The sequence below is a fragment of the Neoarius graeffei genome, chromosome 16 (genome assembly GCF_027579695.1).
Source record: "Neoarius graeffei isolate fNeoGra1 chromosome 16, fNeoGra1.pri, whole genome shotgun sequence".
Lineage (NCBI taxonomy): Eukaryota > Metazoa > Chordata > Actinopteri > Siluriformes > Ariidae > Neoarius > Neoarius graeffei.
The window spans coordinates 27,749,870-27,756,185 of NC_083584.1; positions in this window are offsets into that span (position 1 = coordinate 27,749,870).

Here is a 6,316-nt window from a genome sequence, read left to right on the forward strand (position 1 = left end):
TTGGCTATAAGCCATGTACGACAAGATTGAGTGGAATAACTCTTTTATTCTGTCCACATTCACTGGATTTTGAGAAACGGAGCATTTTTATTTTTTGCAAATTCGATAAATAAAAACTTTCTACAAAACGTCCGACAAAATCATTTCCGCTTAGAATGTAAACAAACCGAAGAAACGACAGGAGCAATTTGTGAAAAATGCTATAATAATAATTCTTGAAAAATTAAAAAAAGATACATGTTCTTACCAAGGGCGGCACGGTGGTGTAGTGGTTAGTGCTGTCGCCTCACAGCAAGAAGGTCCGGGTTCGAGCCCCGTGGCCGGCGAGGGCCTTTCTGTGCGGAGTTTGCATGTTCTCCCCGTGTCCGCGTGGGTTTCCTCCGAGTGCTCCGGTTTCCCCCACAGTCCAAAGACATGCAGGTTAGGTTAACTGGTGACTCTAAATTGACCGTAGGTGTGAATGTGAGTGTGAATGGTTGTCTGTGTCTATGTGTCAGCCCTGTGATGACCTGGCGACTTGTCCAGGGTGTACCCCGCCTTTCGCCCGTAGTCAGCTGGGATAGGCTCCAGCTTGCCTGCGACCCTGTAGGACAGGATAAAGCGGCTAGAGATAATGAGATGAGATGAGATGAGAGACGTTCTTACCATCAAACACTTTCATTGGACAGCCTTGGGCTGAGATGCCCTTGAGCGAGGCACCCAACTCCCAACTGCTCCCCGGGTGCTGTTAGCATGGCTGCCCACTGCTCTGGGTATGTGTGTGCTCATTGCTCATTGTGTGTGCTGAATAAAATTGTGCTTTCTTTCTTTCTTTCTTTCATTCCATATTTTGTTGCCTTTTTTTTGTAGTTTTATTTTTGAGTAGAGTTTTTATTTCGTCCTCGGTTGATTCAGTAACACGCTCTGCCATTTTGTTATTCTCTACTCACGGTATATGAGCTCGTAGCCTAGTAGTAGAGTAGCCAATCAGAGCGCGCGATTGCTCATATCCAGTGAATGTGGATAGAATATAAAGGGATGTTCCACATGGCTCTAACTGACATCATGGTGCTTGTGTACGTTTCAGCTGGCACATGTTGGATCTCCGCTCCGTCCCTGGGTTCATTACGAGGTGCTTATTTTCTTACGTGCAATTCCAAGTACAGTGTAGAACAGTTGAGTAAAATCCTGAAGCCACATACGTATACTATACTTATATTTTATATCCTGTAGCTACAGTATTCATATATATATATAGTGTGGTCCACGCGGGCAGTTCCTGTTGTACAGTATAAAACCTGTATTATCTAAACAGCAGATAAACTTCTTGTCTCAATCAAGCTTTCCTGTATCCAAGATATAACCAATCACAATACGACTGTTTAACCTGAATATGTGACTACATTGCTGTATGTATGTGAATTTTAACACACTTCAAACACAGTTAGATTGGCAGCTCAGCTGTTTTGTGAAGGTCTCGTCATTGTATTTTACCTTCAGGAATGTTCTGCTTTCTGCGGATCGTTCAGTTTCATATGCATATACTATAAGAGACACTGGTGAAAGCTTTGCTGTGAGAAACCTGATGGTCTTGAGCTTTTTAAGTTGCCTCGGCAACATTTGTTACTCTTTAAATTAGGGATACTGCTTTTTTTTTTTCTTCTTCTTCTTCTTCTTCTTCAGTACTTGTCAATATTGATATCGAAATGAGTAGCCTGTTATGTTTTAAGCAATCAGGGGCATCACTGAACATTTTCAGCTCGGGTTACGTTGGTTGCCACTGTGTGTCGCTAGAAATGAGCAGAGATTTATGTTTTAACGATGTCATGGCATTTAAGCATTATCTTGGGTGTGTGAGGGCGGTCGAGACAAGAGACGATGATCATGAATTGCAATATTGAGCACGGTGTAACAGAAGTGCATGTCTTAGTGCTCAGTGCTCGCAGAATTGAATTGCTCTCACATGCAACAGTTTCTCTGCACACTTGCTTCACTTTCGCAAATCTCTATCTCTACTATAATCGCTCTCTATTAAACGTACTTATTCACCATAGGATATTTTGTATGTATTAACATTAGAGATGAAACAGTGGCGTTGAATGAAAAAGCTGTGTTAGAAATGAAAGCCAAGTCATGAGCCAAGCTTTCAAAATTCGAAATGAGCTGCATTGTACTGGCTTTGTAAAAAAAAAAAAATAATAATAATAATAAAACGATTGGTCATGGTTGATTTGAGTCATAGCTCTGATGGTAGTGCCTTTAAACAGAAAAAAAAGGCAGAATAGGACTTGTGATACGAGTTCTGCAATGCGTTCAACCAACAAACTGGCCTCCAGGTCCCTTCGAGGACGCTCGGTGTTCGGAGGTCTGAGTGTTTCGTTGCTGTGCTGTGGAGCAGACGCGCGTCTCCACTTTCAGGAATGTAGTGTTTAGGGACACACTGGAGCCTGACTGTGCCTTGGTGAGGTGTGTGTGTAGCGCGTGTGTGGTGTGTGTGTGTGGACATATATAGAAAGCAAAAGGAATGTATCTGGTGTCAGTTTATCTGAGTTCTTCGTTTTTGTACCGATTAAACAGTGTGGCTGTAGGAACCCTGTTCACTTTTCTTTCATTTTTCTAGTGGAAGTGTTTTGCTAAAAGGTGTCTTTTTTTTCCTTTCTTGACTGTATTTTGTAATTGAGTTTCAACTACAGTACTGTAGAACTTTTGTCCTTGTTGGGTTTTTAAATCTGGTTTCCAAAACATGGGTTTGTTACGTCTGTGTTTTAGGAACCCAAGAGCCTTTCTCCTATACAATGCTACATCAGTGAGATCATTCATTGTACTCAGAAACACAAGCCTTACAGAAAATGGTACAGCCATGCACGTGTTATATTGCTATACAGACAACGCTATTTGGGGAAATTTTCTACAAATGGCAGCACAGTTAAATCCAAAGACTAATTTATCTTTGGATCTCAAGTCTCATTTGTTTCGATTCAAGAACACACTTATTTGGGATAAATTTTCTTCATCGAAGTCCCAAGAGGTTAATGATACTTAATGATCTACAATGAAATGTTCCTGCATTGTGACCCCGAATGCTATCGGTGCATGCAAACTGTAGGCTCGGTGCTCTGTAATGAATTATGCCACTGCTCTTGTTAATCAACGACCATGTTAACCTCAAGAACTCAAAGACTGTCGCACTGGATTTTTACACTTTTTAAACCTACGGTATACTCTGACTGTATTTTTAATACTGCATGTGCATGCTTTAAAAAAAAATAAGAAGAAGACCGAAATATGATCTGAATTTATAAATGTGTACACCGTGTTTTGTCTCTAAAAGCCAGAGGGCAGGCAGGCTGCCGCGCATTATGAGGTCACGGAAAAGAATCTTAGAACAATGTCCTTGAACAATGTGGCGAGAAAGAATTTTCAACGGTCAGCGTGGTTTCCTTGTGGCCTCTAGGTAACGGTTGTTCTATAGTCTATCATCTAAACCTCTTGGATTCTTGTAGCAGCGTGGAAAGTGGGTATGCAGACTTTAGCGAGAGCTCTGATTGGCTGAAGTACCACATACTTCATGTGCCACATTCTTCAGGTCTGGGAAGAAAGCCAGAATTCCCTGGGATATTTTTTTAACGCCTGTTCTATATTTAGCAGGCAACACAAATTGAGGGATTTTATGGCACATGGAGGCAGAGGGGAATGTGGCAATAAACAAATAGTGTGGCTGCCATGAAAGCCTGCAGGGGCCAATGATAAAAGATGAGAGTGGAAAGAAAGTACTTCACCGGTCTTATAGATCAAACACAAGACCACGTCGTCCACTTTAATGGCAACTGCCTGCTCTGCTCTTGTTCAGTAGCCAGTCCAAAATGCCCTTTATTTTTATTCCGTTTTTTGCTGTCTGTTTTTGATAAATGGACTGGAGAGGTTCATGTTTTTAAATGGACTAGAGAGGTTCATATGAAGCGCACACAGGGGTATACGGAGTATACAACAAACCCAGATGAATTAAAGATGTTTCGTCATTACTGCATGCCAGGTAGAGTTGTTGCAATAGAATTTTAAAGCCATAGAAGATGGACAAAGTTACAAATTACATCCCGACTTCCAAAACCGCCGACAACGTGTCAAACAAGGAGTGGATCTCTTCACACAGACAGCATACATATTCACGTTTTTGTTTTCAATTGGACAGATTTATTTGTTAGATACATAGTTCATATGGCATCTCTGGACGCCATATGTGTGGGTCATTTCTTCAAGCTTTCTTTCAGCCTACAATGCAAACTGTTGATTCTCCAACACTGTCAACTCAATACAGTCTTTCAGTGGTTCAGGAATTTAAGCTTAAAATCGGATTGCAGTTTTCACTTCAGCTCCTTTATTTTTTTTCCGTCACCCTGTAGGCCAGTTGGCCTGTCAGTTGCCAGTAAGGCTGTCTGCATCTTTCTTGAGCACATTTCGTCTACCATTGGCTTGCTAGGCCTGTTGTAGCTTCACTAAACAAATACTCACACACACACATTGAGTGCGTTTACATGCACATAGAGAAAATCGAATTTCTGCCATAGCTCGACTGAAATCGAAGTTCTAAATGCCATGGATACACCTTAGCTCGGCTGAAATCGAAACGAACTGGATTTCTCGTAATCGAGCTACGCGACCTGGATTATGCGATTGTAGCCGAGCTACTTAGTGCATGTACAGTTGTGTTCAAAATAATAGCAGTGTGTTTAAAAACATGAGTAAAGCTCAAAATCCTTATAATCGTTTTTATTTCCATGCATTGGGAACACTGCACATTATATTCTACATCAAAACATGAAGAAAAATGTATGAATATTTTAATTACTTTACAGAAAATGAAGAAAAATGAACATTGGGCTGTTCAAAAAAAATAGCAGTGTCTGCATTTTTCATTACAAACTCCAAATATTTACTGTATAAACTGAAAAAATCTTAAGGATTTAGTATTCCTGTGAATCACTAAACTAATATTTAGTTGTATAACCACGGTTTCTGAGAACTTCTGGCACCTGTGAACAGGTATTCCAGCCCAGGATGATTTGACAACATTCCACAATTCCTCTGCATTTCTTGGTTTTGCCTCAGAAACAGCATTTTTGATGTCACCCCACAAGTTTTCTATCGGATTAAGGTCCGGGGATTGGGCTGGCCACTCCAGAACTTTCATTTTGTTGGTCTTGAACCCTGATACTGCTCGCTTACTGGTGTGTTTGGGGTCGTTGTCTTGTTGAAACACCCATTTCAAGGGCATTTCCTCTTCAGCATAAGGCAACATGACCTCCTCAAGTATTTTGATATATGCAAACTGATCCATGATCCCTGGTATGCGATAAATGGGCCCAACACCACAGTAAGAGAAACATCCCCATATCATGATGCTTGCACCACCATGCTTCACTGTCTTCAGAGTGTACTGTGGCTTGAATTCAGTGTTTGGGGGTCGTCTGAAAAACTGTCTGCGGCCCTTGGACCCAAAAAGAACAATTTTACTTTCATCAGTCCACAAAATGTTTTTCCATTTCTCTTTAGGCCAGTCGATGTGTTCTTTGGCAAATTGTATCCTCTTCAGCACGTCTTTTTTTTAACAGTGGAACTTTGCGGGAGCTTCTTGCCGATAGATTAGCTTCACACAGGCATCTTCTAATTGTCACAGTACTCACAGGTAACCTCAGACCGTCTTTGATCACCCTGGAGCTGATCATTGGCTGAGTCTTTGCCATTCTGGCTATTCTTCGATCCATTCGAATGGTAGTCTTCTGTTTTCTTCCACGCCTCTCTGGCTTTGCTGTCCATTTTAAAGCACTGGAGATCATTTTAGCCGAGCAGCCCATCATTTTCTGCACTTCTTTACAGTATACGTTTTACCTCTCCAATCAACGTTTTAATCAAAGCACACTGTTCTTCTGAACAATGTCTGGAACGACCCATGTTTCTCAGGTTTTCAGAGAGAAATGGATGTACAACATGTGCTGGCTTCATCCTTAAATTAGGGCCACCTGACTGACATCTGTTTTTTCACAGAATGAATGATCTCACTAATTAAACTCCACACTGCTATTATTTTGAACATGTCCCTTTCACTTAATTATTCGATTACACAGACTCAGGAGCATGCATATCATGAATGTTGGGTCTGTTGGTTTTCTATGACTCTACTACATCTACTGGTAAATTATTTGCCATGTAGTAATATAATTTCCACCAAAAACAGTGATTGATCTGGTTAGTCGTGTTGGACTGCTATTATTTTGAATACAAGTGTAAACCCTATCGAGCTACGTAGTCGAGCTACTTACTTCCCTTCCGGAAGTGACGA